The 16,764-nt window shown below is 44.5% G+C and overlaps 1 protein-coding gene and 1 pseudogene across 2 annotated transcripts in view; both read right to left on the bottom strand.

Annotated features, from left to right (window-relative positions):
• Positions 1 to 12,058, bottom strand: part of LOC125728845 (NACHT, LRR and PYD domains-containing protein 12-like) — a 43,225-nt gene extending 31,167 nt beyond the window's left edge. Inside the window, exon 1 of one of the 2 annotated variants that reach the window (XM_049005528.1) lies at positions 11,851 to 12,058. The gene's annotated coding sequence lies outside the window, so the exon portion shown is untranslated. Of the gene's footprint in view, positions 1 to 120; positions 256 to 11,850 lie in introns of those variants that run through there. The other variant, XM_049005526.1, reaches the window with a different exon arrangement.
• LOC125728846 (NACHT, LRR and PYD domains-containing protein 12-like) lies at positions 5,952 to 16,718 on the bottom strand (annotated as a pseudogene).
• Positions 16,719 to 16,764: the final 46 nt, after the last annotated feature.

Below are 16,764 nucleotides of genomic sequence, written 5' to 3'. Positions count from 1 at the left end.
GTGACGCAGTTACTGTAATGCGCGGAGGTATATTTTCGACGAATAATTACGTTAAGAACTATTAAATGCCAATATTTAAGTAAGTTTACTATCGGTTTAATCTGTTGAGTATAATCTTACCTGGCAATAAAAATATCTTTTTACTTTCCCAGAATCATATTCGTGTTTCTTGACAAAATGACGACTGCAGGTTTAAATCGCTTTCACTTTCATTTACAGACAGGAAGTTGTTATATCAGCTTCGTATGAAACGCGGAGCTGTCAAGGCGGAAATGGACGTGGATTCAATGGCGCGCCGTAGGATCTTAGCCCCGCCCCGCAGGAGATTCGATCTGGATGTGGAGGGCCGTCACCCCTCCCACTGCATGATTCTTCTTTCATTGGAAATATCTGCACACACCCCCCCCCCAACAGCCAGTGACAAGCTGCTCACACAAGTATTATGTTTTATGTTTCCTCATGACTGTCCACTGTTTCACATGGAATGTAGAACCGCGGAGCAAACGGCAGCCAACAAAAGAAAAGGCCCATTGATTCCCAGGGAAATCATTTTAGCGCAGGGAGAATTTAGCATGGCTCTGCTAGAGAGGGCTGTTAGCTTCTTATCCGGGTCTGTGATCCATGAGTCCAGGGTCCCAGAGGAGAAAGGGGAGTTTGGCTGGTAGCAGATGAGTGCCCCCCCGCAACCCCTCCCCACCAGCTACCCACATTCACAACAAGGAGATCAAAATTGTCTCACTCCTCGGTCTGTCCTGGCAACTCCTCACATCCTGGACAAAATGAAGGGAGGAGGAAAGAGAGAGACTGAAGAAGCAGATTTCTGTCAAGGTGGACGATCAAAGCGAGCCTGGGGGGGAAATAAAGGCCGGTATCTTTTATGGGCTGTGGATGTAGATGCCCAGAAACACTCACTCAGAATCAGATATTTCCTGTTACAAACCAAACATTTATTTCGCATTTAGGGGGACGGATGTCAGCACGCCGCTCGCCAGTCATTTAAAATGGCGGCTGGATCGTTTATCTGATCTAACAGATAAGAAGATTGTATCATGAATCGTTTCTCTTAGCTTGTCTCCTATGTGCACAGGTGTTACAGATTGTGTGCTGAAACTAAAAGGTACAAGAAGTAAAGCAATTCCCACCTGTGCCGGGAAGAAAAAAGTTCACATGTACCTGTAGATCTATTCTAGGGTGGGAGATGTATTGCTTGACATCAGTTTGCTCTGACATTAGGGATTTATGTTAAAATGGCTTTAGAACCAAATCCATCACCTCTACAAATGTGTCTCGCAAATCAATTATCTTAGCAGATTATGGAAAATTGCACGACGTGTATGATTTTCTCTCCCCTTTCCATTGAATTAGTTTTTTTATACATGGGAAATTTTAAAGACCACACTTCCCATATGACTCTGAGAAGAAACATTTATACATGTACTTTGAATCAATCCTTTTTCCATCCTGGTAAGGATTTTACCGGATAGGGCCTAACGTTATATGAATACATGAATATGAATACAGGCCCAATCCAAAGAAGACCAGCTTTTTATGATTGAAGTGACACATTTGAGGGTGGAGGACAGCGGCACAGAATTAATGGAGGAGGGGTTTGCTAACAAATAAAATGAATATGAGCATTAATGAGCAGGAACGAGTGTCCTGGCAGCTCGGCACGGATCCTGCGTCTAGACAGGCTGCACCCGCTGCACCTTTCACACCCCCCTGTCAGTGAAAGGTGGCTGAGGTGGGGTCCCGCTCCCTACCTGTTAGGGCCCTTTGGGACAGGGCTGTTTTTTGGCTGGGGTGTCCCTGCTGACACCAGCCCCCCCCCCCCCCCCCCAAAGGTTCCCCTGCCTTGCCGTCAAGTCAGGTTCAGTGGACTTTAATGGATCTGGTTAAAGGCAAATGTTTAATTATGTTAAGTTTGTTTTTTTGTAATACTGGATTAATACGGGGGCGGCATGGTAGTGCAGTGGTTAGCACTGTTGCCTCACACCTCTGGGACCCGGGTTCGAGTCTCCGCCTGGGTCACATGTGTGTGGAGTTTGCATGTTCTCCCCATGTCGTCGTGGAGTTTCCTCCGGGTACTTTGGTTTCCCCCCACAGTCCAAAAACATGGTGAGGCTAATTGGAGTTACTAAAATTGCCAGTGAATGTGTGAGTGACTGGTGTGTGTGTGCACCCTGCGATGGGCTGGCCCCCCATCCTGGGTTGTTCCCTTCCTCGTGCCCATTGGTTCCGGGATAGGCTCCGGACCCCCTGCGACCCAGTAGGATAAGCAGTTTGGAAAGTGGATGGATGGATTTATACTGATTTAAATATGAAGGAAAACTGGAAAAGAAACTGAGGTTATAAAACTTTTTACTGGTAGTTTGTGTGTATGTGTGTGTGTGTGTTTCCTCACTGGAAAGAGGGGTCGATAGTCACCTCAGTGCCACTGTAGGGTGCATGTGCCATGTTTCACTGTTGCAAGTTATACCTTGTTTTTTGTTATAAGTAAACAATGTTTTGTTTTAAACAATTTAACCACTTGTTTTCACATGTTGTATTTTGGTCATTTAATTTAATACTTACTAATGTGATTTTTTTTTTGTATATTTCCAACTCTACAAATATATTTTTTTACTTTGCCAGTTGTGCCTCCTGGTTATAATATATGTTGATTTAGTCCAATTATGTTATGTTAGTTATATTCCGTTGTAAGTAGTAAAGTGATTTTAATTTAATTTACTATAGAATGCGGTTTAATTGTTACTCAGTTATGCTTTGGGCACCACTGAACTGACATTAATAGGACAGAATAGAAAGCCTTTATTTGCATTATACAGACAGGAAATACAATATATAGACATAAATATATAAAATGTACATTTCGTTACATTTTAATCAGAGAGAAAAACTGTTATTTTGTTGTTTGTTTAGCTCGCCGATCCCTGTCATTTATTTTGTCAGACATACATTTTGGATGCAGATGCGTCCGGGGATGTAGCACAGAAAGCCGTGTAGTCGGGTAAAATGAGAGTTTATTCGGGAAAAATACCAAAACACAAGACACAATGCAAGCATGAATGCCAATGAGAGGAACAAGGGTAAGACAGACTCGGAGGCACTACATACACAAAACTGATTAAGAACAACTAGGCACAGCTGAAAACACTGGGATTCCACATGATGTAACAAGGGGGCGTGGCGCATGGGAGGATTGGACGACACATTTCAGAGTAAAATGAATTATACTGGGTAAAAAGCAGAGATTTACCATGGAGAACCAGTAACATGTAACACTGTGATACAGTAAAAATGATTCCTCAAGCAGACAGTGAGCTATCCCAGCATGCACAGCAACACTGAGGAGTTAAAATGAACCCCAAACCCTGGACAAAGAGGTTCAATGAATGAGGAGGTGACCCTGCGCAGGAGGGTCAGTCCATCAGAGGAGACTCTGTAGAAGGACAGAGCACCAGCCCCCCAGTCCAGATACACTCCTACTCTGCGGGAGCCTGAGGCCCGTATGGGTATGAGAGTCTGTTTATTATTGTGCTGGACAGAATAACTGCGAGGATCACAGCGCAGAATCCATGACTTGTCATTGCGTCCAAGCCGAGAGCCAACACTCAGTCCTTTCCTCCCGATTCCTTTATAAGTCACTCCTATCCAGGCCCCATCTCCACTCCACTCAGCCTCCCAGTAACAGCGACCAGTCAGACTCTCTCTGCACAGAACTTGTTCCCACCAGTCAAATCTCTCTGGATGATCAGGATATGGCTGCCTCTCTGCCCCCCTTGTCACCTTCCTGTTCCCCCCTGACAGAGATAGTTCTGTGTGTGTTGTGTTGGAGTCCAGCGTCAGCTGGCAGGAGTCTGTAGGCAGAAGAAATAGCCATTAATACCATCTGGCAGAGCAGCACTTTAGCGTGTACTTAATTTTTCTGTAAAATTTAGCCAAATGTGGCCAAATATTTTGAAAATGAAACAAATATTGATTTTCACTAAGTCTGCTGCCTCAGTGTTTATGACGGCAATTTGCATAAACTCCAGAATGTTATGAAGAGAGATCAGATAAATTGCAAATAATACAATAGTCCCTATTGTAATTATACTTCAGTATACCATAGAAACAGCTGACAAAAGCGTCTACAAACACTGAAGAAGTGGAACTTTGTGAAAACCAATATGTCATTCTCAAAACGTTTGGCCAGGGCTGTATGTGAAATTCCTCAAGAAACGCTGGCCGCTGGCGGGAAGGGGCCATAAGAGGGTTATTTATAGATAAATAAAATTACAAAGCAATGATATTCATCTGTCGCCTTTGGCTTATTCACTGGGGGCTTTGGGTGAGGATGCTGTAAAGTGCTTTGAGACGATGTAATGTCGTGAAACTGCGCTATACAAAAATAAATTTGCTGTTGTTGATGATATTCATCAGGCATATTCACCACAAACATATTTATTAACATTGAATTAATACTGTTGTTACCACAAAATCCGACACCTAAGATTAGTAGTAAAAGCGAGTGTCTTAAAAAATGAACTTCTTTCAGACCGCTTTGGCCCCGAACCTCCTCACAGCAGCATTAACCACAGACTGAGGAGAGAGTCCGGTATCACCGTCGGTTTGTGGAAAACTACGGCAGCCGTCTTAGGACAATACTAACAAATCTCAAAAAGGAATCAAGTACATTCAGTGCGTCCACAAAAAGATCAAATGTGAAGGATGAACAACTATATCAAAATGTGTTTTAGCCCTGTTACATTGTCACACAGACAATATGAGCGGCTATGAAACGGTGTGGGACGGAGTGGTGGCTCTGAGGCTAAGGATCTATGCCAGCAATCGGATAGGCTGCTGGTTTGAATCCCGGGAATGCCAGCAGTGATCCTACTCCATTAGGCCCCTGGAGCAAGGCCCTTAACCTGCAATTGCTTTGTCCTGGGTATGATGATAAATTATATCCAGCCCTGCAAGCAGGTTCTCCAACTTTCAGGGAAAACTTTGGGGTTAGTGGCAGGATTGTCACTCCAGCCACCAGAAAAAAAAATCACTTCACACTGTTCCATTCCATTCAGACTAATATGGTGCTGAGGTATCACCGGCCAAATGGCTACGCTAAGGTTCTCATCCCTGAGGTGGTTTGTCGCGTGGTGAGTGAGGCAACGTGCTGCATCAGCATGCGCTCCTTACCCCTTCCGCTCTGTTTTATGTAAGAAATCAGCAGGTATAAGCCCAAAACCAACAGTCTGTTTAAAAAAAAAAATGCATTAATTAATAGTGTTCTTGGTGATGTCTGTTTTATTTTTCTAATTTCTACGTTGTCTAAAGTGACACACATACAGAAACTCAGTTAAACATAAACATGAAAAACACAATCATCACAACAACTATGCGAATACATTCACAACGTAGTATTAATTGGATTATTGATAAAAAACATGCAAACACACTTACTGTTGGGGAAAGCGCCCGGCGTTTCCACCCCAACTCCACATTTACGAGACACACACTTTAGTTTTACTTGCAAGGATACCCACACTCTCTGCAATGCAAACTACAGCAGAATGTGTTACAAAGGGTGGTTCCCCTTGGCTTCTTTATTTATAGTCAGTGGGGGGCGCAAGAGAGGGAAGTGAGAATCTTATCTAAGTAGGCAGCTGTTAACCACATACTTAGGATACCATGGCTAAAAGTATGTGGCTAGAAGATAAGAAATAACATATATATGTATTTACATTCATTGCTGATCATACAGAAATGATAACAAGATGATTAACAACTGTTTCTTCAACCTAACACTTACATTTCTGTAAGCCTGGTCTGGTCCTGCACTCTCCACCGTGATCCACACTACAGGAGAAGCAGAATGACATAGTACTGCTGTATCCATTTATTTATTGGTGCCTCTTCTTCACATACATGCATAAGTATCTGTAGCGTGTCAGACACACACTCTGTACTCACTTCAGCTTCTCCAGTTTACAGCTGGGATCCTCCAGTACAGCAGAGAGCAGCTTCACTCCTGAGTCTCCTGGGTGATTGTAGCTCAGATCCAGCTCTCTCAGGTGTGAGGGGTTTGACCTCAGAGCTGAAGCCAGGGAAGAACAGCCTTCTTCTGTAACCCTACAGCCTGACAGCCTGCAGAGAGACAGACAAAAACTCCCCAGTAAATAAGATCACCTCACCAATACAAGTATTACTTTTAAGTAAATATGACTACTATCATACTGTGTGACTCCTTTAAATAATTACAGTTAACAGTGTGGATGATGACCTCAGTATCTCGAGTTTATAGTGTGGAATACTCAGTAATACTGACCTCAAAATCTCCAATTTACAGTGTGGAATCCCGAATAATACTGACCTTTGTATCTCCAGTTTAGAGTGTAGAATGCCAAGTAATACTGACCTCAGTATCTCAATTTTACAGTGCGGAATACCTAGTAATGCTGACTTTGGTATCTCCAGTTTAGAGTGTGGAATACCCAGTAATACTGACCTCAGTATCTCCAGTTTACAGTGTGAATCCCTCAGTCCAGCAGAGAGCAGCTTCACTCCTGAGTCCTGCAGGTCATCGTCACTCAGGTCCAGCTCTCTCAGGTGTGAAGAGTTTGATCTGAGAGCTGAAGCCAGTGCCTCACAGCATTTCTCTGTGAGTTCACACCGGCCCAACCTTAGGGGAATGAAACACTTATAAACCAACTTTTTGCATTTGGTGCACTATATATTACGTTAAACTGAGCCATCACAGCCATCACAGAAGAGATTTTTTTTAAAGCAGTTAAGGCATGTTGCCGTGACACGTTTTGTCATGAATTATACTGAACATTCATCAGGCATTTGGCACATCAATAATGAGGAAAATTATATCGCATTAATTACTGTTATCTTTTTGTCACCCAGCCCTACGGCTCGGTTCAAAATGGAAGCATCCAGTGGCTGCAACCCACTGCGTGAAATTTACAACAACTGGAGTCCCTCATCCACAGTCCTGCCACAAGAACAACACTGATGGCAGAGAGGAGGAGGCCTTGGATTGACGCCAAGAGCAAACGTTGTGGGCAGGAAGGGGGAGAGGATGACTGACAAGCAATCTGCTTGTCCTCTCTCTCTCTCTCTCTGGACACAGACGGCCTGGAGGATGACCGCCCGGAAGGGACTGCCGCCTCCCACCTGCTCAGCCAGAAGCCATGGAGCCAGGCCCAGCCGCATGAGGAAGGAGCCAGCCTCCATACTCTGGCTGCCCTTAAGGTGCCCTTCCTAAATGTACCCCCTTTACCCCCTAAAATAAACACTACACCTTTGGGGGTATCCATTGCCACCCAGTGTCTTCTGCCTGCTTACCCACTGCAGAGGACTAACCAGGGAAAGATTAACCTTCAAATCCAGAGCCACGATCAGAACAGAGCTGGGAATCACCCCCATCTGACTGCCTAGGAGAAACACCGATGATCCCCTCAAGGAGGAGGGGGTCAGAGTCTGCCATGTTCTGGCTGTGAAAACACTGGAAGTAGGTGAATATGTGTACAGTGGATGTCGAAAGCTGACACACCCCTATTGCATCTGTGCACTAATCTAAAATTTTCAAGTAAATTTCTTGAAATAGTTTCCCTTCTTCTCTGCATAAATATAACTGTCATTTTTTATTTTCATTTCATCCTTTACAATAAATGCAGATGCAAAAATATAGATAGATAGATAGATAGATAGATAGATAGATAGATAGATAGATAGATAGATAGATAGATAGATAGATAGATAGATAGATAGATAGATAGATAGATAGATAGATAGATAAAAATCTGAAATCTATATACCAGCTTAGTGGGAATGAAATGGTGTGAGTGCAGCGGTTCACTTATGTGACTTGCCTTTCAGCCATTAAACTTTGTTTTAAAGTGCCAGTTTAGTATTTGCACTGTGAAATAGGACTGACCTCAGTGTCTCCAGTTTGCAGTGTGAATCCCCCAGTGCTGCAGAGAGCAGCTTCACTCCTGAGTCCTGCAGGTCATTGTCACTCAGGTCCAGCTCTCTCAGGGGTGAGGAGTTTGATCTGAGAGCTGAAGCCAGCGCCTCACAGCATTTCTCTGTGAGTTTACAGCTGCCCAATCTGGTAAATAAAACGATTTTAGGCACAATCACACACAACCTACACATTGTTAATGGCACTATGTACTATTAACAATGTATGTGAAAATAACATGTTAAAATTATATTTGAATCCTCCTGTAACATATTCAGGCCAATGAAACTGCAGTCGTCAGCCGTCTTTCTGCCAGGTGGCCCCAAACAGACTAGTTACTCTGAAAGGAGGAGATGTGAACATCCCCAGCAGCCAATGCAGGCCTGGCAGGCTGTGTTAGTTCTCATTCAAGCCTGGCAGATGCATCGCCTGGTTTATATTTAAATTGAACAGATTATTAAGTAAAAAGTAAAATGGAACAAAATATACGGATGCAACACAACTTACAGGAATTCTGTTTGAGGGACCTTAGCATACAGACATGTTAAACATTGTGCTCCACACAGATCTGTACAGTACACTGAGAGCTGATTACAGGAGAGATTCATCTCTCATAGCTGACAGGCGGCTGATGTGACACAGTAGGGTGCCATGCGGCAAGTACCCAAAACAAAGAGTATTATATTTGGTGTAATTCTGTGTTCAAACTGCAGCATAACTGACAACTACCAGTTCACTATTTGATCTGTCAAATGGGACTGTCTGCAGTATCTCCAGCTTACAGTATGGGATATCCTTTAATACTGATCTCAGTATTTCCAGTTTACAGTGTGGAAACCCGAGTAATAATTACCTCGGTATCTCCAGTTTACAGTGTAGAATACCTGGTGATACTGACCTCAGTATTTCCAGTTTACAGTGCGAATCACCCAGTGCAGCAGAGAGCAGCTTCACTCCTGAATCCTGCAGATCATTGTTACTCAGGTCCAGCTCTCTCAGTGGTGAGGAGTTTGATCTGAGAGCTGAAGCCAGTGCCTCACAGCATTTCTTTGTGAGTTTACAGCTGTTCAGCCTGAAAAAGGAGCTGTGTCATGCACATACAGACTGGTACACACTTTATGGACAAAAGTATTAGGATACTTGGTCATTATACCTACAGAAACGTTTTGACATCCCATTCTAAATCCATAGGTATTAGTATAGAGTTGGACCCCCCTTTACAGCTATAATAGCTGCCACTCTTCTGGGAAGGCTTTCCATAAGATTTTGCAGTACAGTATGTCTGTGGGAATTCTTGCCTATTCATCCAGAAGAGCACTTGTGAGGCCAGGCCCTAACGTTGGACGTGAAGGTCTGGCTCACAGTCTCCATTCTAGTTCATCCCAAAGGTGTTCGATGGGATTGAGATCAAGGCTCCGTGGGGCCAGTGACATTCCTCCACACCAGTCACCCAACCGTGTCTTTATGGACCTTGCTTTGTGTGTTGGGGAACAGTCATGCTGTTCCCACAAAGACTGAAGTATGAAATTGTCCAAAATGTGTTGGCAAGATATGTTTTCACATTCTTACTTACAGAGCTGTCTTAGATGTCTTGATCACAGGCAGCAGCCTCCAATGCTCTTCATCAGATCTCATGAATTTCTTCAGGTCAAACACATCCAGCTCCTCATCTGACATCAGCATCACAAAGGCCAGAGCTGAGTACTGTGCAGGTGAGAGGTGATCTGCTGAAATGTTTCCTGAATTCAGGTATCTTTGTACTTCCTCTACTAGAGAATTGTCACCCAGTTCATTCAGACAGTGGAACAGGTTGATGGTCCTTTCTGGAGATAAATTCTTCTTTATTTTCTCCCTGATGTATTTCACTGTAATCCTAATGTTATGTGAGCTGGTTCTTGTCTGTCCCAGTAGCCTTTGTAACAGAGTCTTACTGGAGTCTTTGAGAGGCCCAGGAGGAAGCGGAGGTAGAGGTCCAAGTGTCCATTCTTGCTCATTAATGCCTGATTCACTGCAGTCTTCAGCAGATCAGCTGATGAGTTTGACAGAAACATGTATAAAGCAGCGAGATACTCCTGGATGCTCAGATGCACAAAGCAGTACACCTTCTCCTGGTACAACCCATACTCCTCTTTAAAGACTTCTGTGCACACTCCAGAGTAAATGGAAGCTTCAGTGATATCGATATCATTCTCTGTCAGATCATGCTCATAAAATATGAGATTGCCTTTCTCAAGGTTGTCAAAAGCCAGTTTACCAAGTTTTAAAAGGAATTCCTTGCTGTATTCCTTAAGCTTAGTTTCATGGGTTTTCATATACTTGTCATTTTTTAAACTTGTCTGAAAGATCAGGAAGTGTGTGTACATTTCAGTCAGAGTCCTTGGAATTTCTCTTCTGTCAGTCTCACTAAAAAACCACTTAAGCACAGTGGCTGAAATCCAGCAGAACACAGGTATGTGGCACATGATGAAGAGGCTCCTTGATGATTTCACATGTGCGATAATCCTGCTGGCCAGGCTCTGATCACTGAATCTCTTCCTGAAATACTCCTCCTTCTGGGCATCACTGAACCCTCGTATCTCTGTCACCTGGTGGACACACTCAGGAGGTATCTGATTGGCTGGTGCTGGCCGGGAGGTTATCCAGAGTAGAGCGGATGGGAGCAGATTCCCCATAATGAGGTTAGTCAACAGTACATCCAGAGAAGTTTTCTTTGTTACATCAAACCAGCTCTCATTGTTCTGAAAATCTAGAGGAAGGCGACACTCATCCAGACCGTCAAAGATGAACAAGACTTTGTACCTAAACAGCTCAGTGGATTGAAATGATTTCAGTTCTGGGACAAAGTGGTGAAGCAGTTCAGTCAGACTGTTTTCATCCTTAATCAAATTCAGGTCCCGGAAAGAAAGAGCAAATATAAAGTGAATTTCTTGGTTTACTTTTCCTTCAGCCCAGTCTAGAATAAATTTCTGCACAGAGACTGTTTTCCCGATACCTGCCACCCCTTTAGTGAGTACAGTTCTGATCTGTGTCTCGTGCCCACTAAAGGGAGTAAATATATCAATGCACTTGACTGTAGTATCTTCTGTTCGCCTTTTCTTGGATGCTGTTTCAATCTGTCTCACTTCATGTTCATCATTGACTGCTCCAGTTCCGCCTTCAGTTATGTAGAGTTCTGTGTAAATCTCACTGAGAAGTGTTGGCTGTCCTTCCTTAGCTTTCCCTTCAAATACACACTCACATTTTTGCTTCAGGGTACATTTGATTCTGTGCTGACATTGTGACATTAGATGCCCTGAAAAGAAATGAGGTAAATGCACAGACTTCTCAAAAACACATCTTTTAATGCATAAATGCAAACCTAAATCAAATTACATTCAATGATACACTGAAATTTAAATGTTTTTTTTCATATACTATTTTTCTCTGGCAAAACAGACACAGAATGAGACACGGTTCTTACTCTTCTCCAGTATGTCAGCAAGGTCATGTTGCTCCATGGTCCTCAGGATGTACAGTGTGATCTTCAGAGCTCCTTCTCTACCACAGGCCACCTGAATCTGACCATCACTGTCCAGGTCATGGTCCTCCTCCAGCTGAGGCTCAGAGTATTTTGGGTAATTCTGATCTAGGTACCTTGTGATCTTCTTCAGCTCATCCTTCAGGAACCCTAGAGCATTTTTCTCTAGTGACTGGAATACACCGTCACAGTTAATTATTGCTACTTACACCAAACCTTTTCAGAGTTTCACCTGTGAATCATAATTCTAATTCACATAACAGCTAAGACAATATATATCAGCAATAAATACAAACCTTCAATATGGATGATAAACCCGATTTATCATGTAGATCTGAACTGCATTCTTCCATTTGGTCTCTGTGAATTAGGCAGAAACCTCAAATCATCTATCAATCCTCTCAGAGGAAACTTCGGTGTCTGTGTCAGCAGCCAGATAAACCAGGTAAGAAGAGGTCAGTACTGGCAGTGTGTCACTAGTGCTACGCTCTATGGGCAATGTCAGACAGGAGGAAAGGGTCCCAGCTATACCGTACTGTCGGCATATCACTAGTACTATGCCCTATAACAAAGAATAATAATTGTTATTATATTATTTATTTATTAATATCAGATTTTAGTTTGTAGTCCTTTCAGTATGTCATCCTCTGTTCTGTTTAAGGGGAATCCTAAGGGAATTTTGAATGGAGCCTCAAAGTAAATAAATTATTATTGAAAATAATGATTGACGATTATATCATGAATATTATTGATATAGACTGATCTTTTTTTCATATCGCGATAATATATTCTGCAAAAGGTACCCCCCCCCCCAACCGAGGATCGCTACCTCGGTTTGGTTGATGAGGTCACCTACTGGCTAGCCCAGCCCGAGGTCAGGGTAGATCCCGAAACCTGGGCTTTGGCCAGCCGAAACCGGCACATCCTGGAGGGGATGTCCCTGGTCGAAGACGGATTCACCTCGCCATGGAGGTGGGCAATAATCTGACGGAGCTGAAGACTTGCCAGGTGGCCCGTAGCGTTGAGCCGCTTCCCGCTTCGCCTTCCGAAGAGCCTGAAGAGGAACCGGTGATCTTCTTGGGGTTCGTCCCCGTCTCTGCTTCTTCCCCCGCCAGGTATCGAGAGGAGCCCCTTCCGATTTTAAATCCGGTGGTGTTTGCACCGGAAGATGTCACCGCCACCGCTTCGTCCCTGCAGGCGCCCGACACCCGCATTGCTGACGCTTCGCTGCCTGTATCAGCACCGTTTGGGATGTCATACCGCAGGTCCCAAAGGTCCTTAAAGGGGCCATACCTGCTGCTGAGGAGCAGACCCCTGCAGTGCTCCCTGTGGTTCCCATGCTGGTGGTATCTGCAGTGCCCCCTGTGGTTCCTGTATGGGCGGTTCCTGCAGTGATGCCTGGTGAGGTCCCTGCGCAGCCCATTCCGGCTGCACCCCTGAAAGGTCCTGCACCGGCAGACGGTGCTCTGCCCCCCGCGGTTCCTGCACCGCCGGATGATGTTCCGCCCTCCATGGTTCATGCACTGGCGGACAATGCTCCACCCCCCGCTGTTCTTGTGACTCTAGCCCCAGTTCCTATGACAGCGAACCCCGACCATTACCCCAGCATGGTCGATCCTGACCAGGTTCCCGCCTCTCGGTCTCCTGGAGCAGATGGGGACACCTGCACCGGGGTCATGTCCCGCCCGCCCTGCCCCCTGTTTCGCCCTCGGTCCTTGTGGCTGTGGTTCGGCGGTCGTCTGTGGTTCCCTGGGATTCTGCTCGGCGGTTGCCTATGGGTCCCCCTCCAGCACCTTGTCGACTGTCTTTGGCCCTGCCTCCGGCACGTCATTGGTCACCTGAAGGTCCCCCAGCCTCGACTCGGCTGTGGGTCCCCTAACTCCAGATCGTTGGTCAACTGCACCTTCGCCAGCTGTGGCTGTGCTGTCACTTGCCGTGGCTTCCCCTCCCTCCTCACTTTCGCCGAGGTCCCCTCCGACTTCCTCCTCGCCTCCCCTGGTGCCCCCTCCGACTTCCTCCTCACCTCTTCTGCCTGTACCTCCGCCTACCTCCTCGTCCCCTACGTGATCCCGTCCTGCTCCGGCCTCGCGGTTGCCGAGGGTCCCTCCTGCTCCGGCCTTCCAGTTGCCTGTGGCCCCTACGGCTGCCCCCTTTCGCCCGCTGAAGTTCCCTCAGTCTCCTCGTTGTTCTCTGTCCTTTCCCTTCCGGCCTCCTGTGTCTGTTCCTCGTCCCTCTGTGTCTCCTTCGTTTACTCCTGGCCTCTTTGTTCCGCCCACTGGTGTTTCCCCTGTGTCTCTGATTTTGATGCCCTTGTGCCTGCTTGCGTTCCCGGTCGTTTGTCAGTTCTTGTCTTGGTTACTGCCCTTGTGTCTGTTCTGCATGTCTGTCCTGTTCCCAGTACCCCGTTAATGTTTTGCTTTCGTTTTCCAGGTCCCGTGTCACCGGTCCCATCACATTGCTCTCCTTAGGCGCGCCCGGTGTACGTGCCTTTGGGGGAGGGTTCTGTCACGCCCGGCTCGTACGATCCTCCTGTGTGCCACGCCCCCCTCATTAACCTCATGTGAAACACCAATGTTATCAGCTGTTTCTTGTTGTGTCATTAACTCCTGTGTATTTAAGTCCACGTCAGAGTATGTATGCCTGCTCCATCATTAACGTCATGTAACTGGTTATGCCCTATCTGCTCATATCTGCAAATAAACCTCGTGTTCCTGAAGCTCCGTGTCGTGGATCCTGATTGTCCGTTCCCTGCTCTGCCTGCCGGCGTGACAAAATAACTCTTCCTAGCTATCTTCGATAACGTTCACCCATCGGCCTCATTCAGTGAGTTAAGAAATTCTACTGATGATCTTCTCTGCCTGTGGCAATCAAGCCTAGTTCATACTTCATTTTGCCTCATGCTGTTATGGTAAACACATGGTCTGCATACAAACTGTATTTGTCAGTCAACACAGACACTTGTGGTTGATGCATGGGTACAGCAATGACATTCCACCAGAACAGGAGAAAATTGTTTTGCGCATACGCAGTCGACACGTCCGTCTCATCAAATGTCCAACAGACCCAAAATCTGGGCTACATACTCCATGTGGGCATGACAAAATTACCATCGCTCGTACTGTGCCTTAGTCTGAGCGTGACCTAATGAGTCCATGAGAATGCACTTATTTTTTATTGAAACAACAATATCTATCCTAGAAGACAATTCATTGTTATTGTTACTACAGTTGTTCTTAATGGATGTGTAGTGTACAGGTCAGCCTGCTCTTTCCCACTATATGCTGTGAATTGTAATTTTAAATGCAATTTTCAATTATCTACATTCCAATTCCAGTTCACAGGAAGTCACTCTTCATAGAAATTCTCATCATTTTACTTCAGATGGATTTTAAATCAAGTACAGAGAAAATTCCAGTTTAAACGATTTGTGAAAGTTAAAAAAGATGCATTCTCTAAAAAAAAATCATTTTCCACATAGCTTGAATGTGCCTGTATGCCTTTTGACTGAGAGTCTGGGTGTTTTAAACAGTGTTTGTTTAAATGTAGATTTACTTTTGATCTGCAGGAAAAGGTCCATCACTGAATCTTGGTGGATGCCCCATGGACCAGTCACTCCTCATGGAGACACAGCTGGGTGCAGGTGAGCCTGCTCTCTCCATCGGGACACTGTGGACAGCGAGAAGGAACAAACCCTCATTATGTACTGTAAATATAATTCATATAATGTGGGCAGCCTCACATTAAACCTTCAGTTGTTTAGTCTTCTGCTTAACCGGCCGTGAAGCTCTTCACGCAGACAGGCTTGTTTACAGTTAGCTTTCAAGTGAAATAAACTGTCTGACCTAAAATTAAGATTCCCATATGAATGGTTTAGTTATCACTGTTACAGCCTCTGCCACTAGACTTGTCTGTTGTTGTTTTTTTCCCCAGTTTTATTATTAAACTACAAATATTATTGTGTATCCATGCCTAGTTAGGAACCCAACACTTTTACACTGAACTAGAAGCTGTTGGAATGACAACAATGTATTCCCCGCCTTATTTCTGCCATAGAGTTCTTTGAAACTTCGTGTGTACTTGTGGCAGGTCTAGCGGAACAAGACCAAACTGGAACGGGAGACATATTATGTATTATTATAAACATATTGGCTCAGTGGCATGTACAAGTATTTTAATTAAAATGCACATTATATAGGTTTGAATGACCGTAACCCCTAATTACCATCACGGGATGCAACTTTGTCTGGCTACTTTTCAGATATGGAAAAGCATTCTTAAGTTTCAATATCAGACTTATGCCTTATTACAATGATTTGAGCGAATATATTATTACCGCAAAACCGTCATTTTGCGGCGCCCTGGAAGTGACACGGTCAGGGTTTTTTTTTTCCTGCACACAATGTACTGAATAATACACACAGATTAGTTTAACGTGCCCACGAAACACTAACTGAAGCTGACGAAATCCCTAAAATGTGAACACGGTTTACTTTTCCCGCACTGTGCGTGCCCCCTACAGGTTCCGAAACGTATCTGTACTGCTGTTAAGTAAAGGACTGATTAAATACAGGGGATTTAAAACGGCGACCGGCTACAGACTAGTTACCATTAACAAGGCATCAAAAACTATCCAGTTTATTCCCGTAGTGTCCCACGCTCCATGTTTAGGCAAAACTGTATTTATGCTTACGTTATCAAATTTAATTCTATATAAACGTGTTAATTCACTTAATATTCGACAAAACATTCTATAACATTTATTCCATGTAATCAGTTACAGTGTATCGAACGTCTACTTATGCTGAGAAGTATTAAATCCCAGTATGTGTTTTAAATTGGGCGGAATTAACAGTAAGGGGCGGACAGAGGTGGCTACAGCAACCATAATAAATACGTGGCCACCCCTGTTGCCACCCCACATCAAAATAATAAAAAAGCCAAGTATGGATATTTTATTTTCTCAGAGGATGTACAGGGTGCGCCCACCCAAATAAATATACCTGCCCCCTGATGGCCACCCCAATCAACATTTGCCGACGCCACTGGTGTTAAACATACTTATTTTATCAGGTGCCTCTGTTGCATATAAGTATACCTTACGATACAAAATACCTTTATATTATTCCAGAATCTTATTCGTGTTTCTTGCTGAAATGGCGACTCTGGCTGTAAATCACTTCCTCTTTCTCTTACAGACAGGGGCGGAGGAATGTCTTTTGTAGGATACTGAGACGGACAGATTCGGGAGGGGGGAGAGCACGGAATAGGAAGCGCGGGTGTTTAACACAGCGAC

The sequence above is a fragment of the Brienomyrus brachyistius genome, unplaced genomic scaffold (assembly GCF_023856365.1).
Source record: "Brienomyrus brachyistius isolate T26 unplaced genomic scaffold, BBRACH_0.4 scaffold369, whole genome shotgun sequence".
NCBI lineage: Eukaryota > Metazoa > Chordata > Actinopteri > Osteoglossiformes > Mormyridae > Brienomyrus > Brienomyrus brachyistius.
This window is presented reverse-complemented; position numbering and strand designations above follow the sequence as displayed.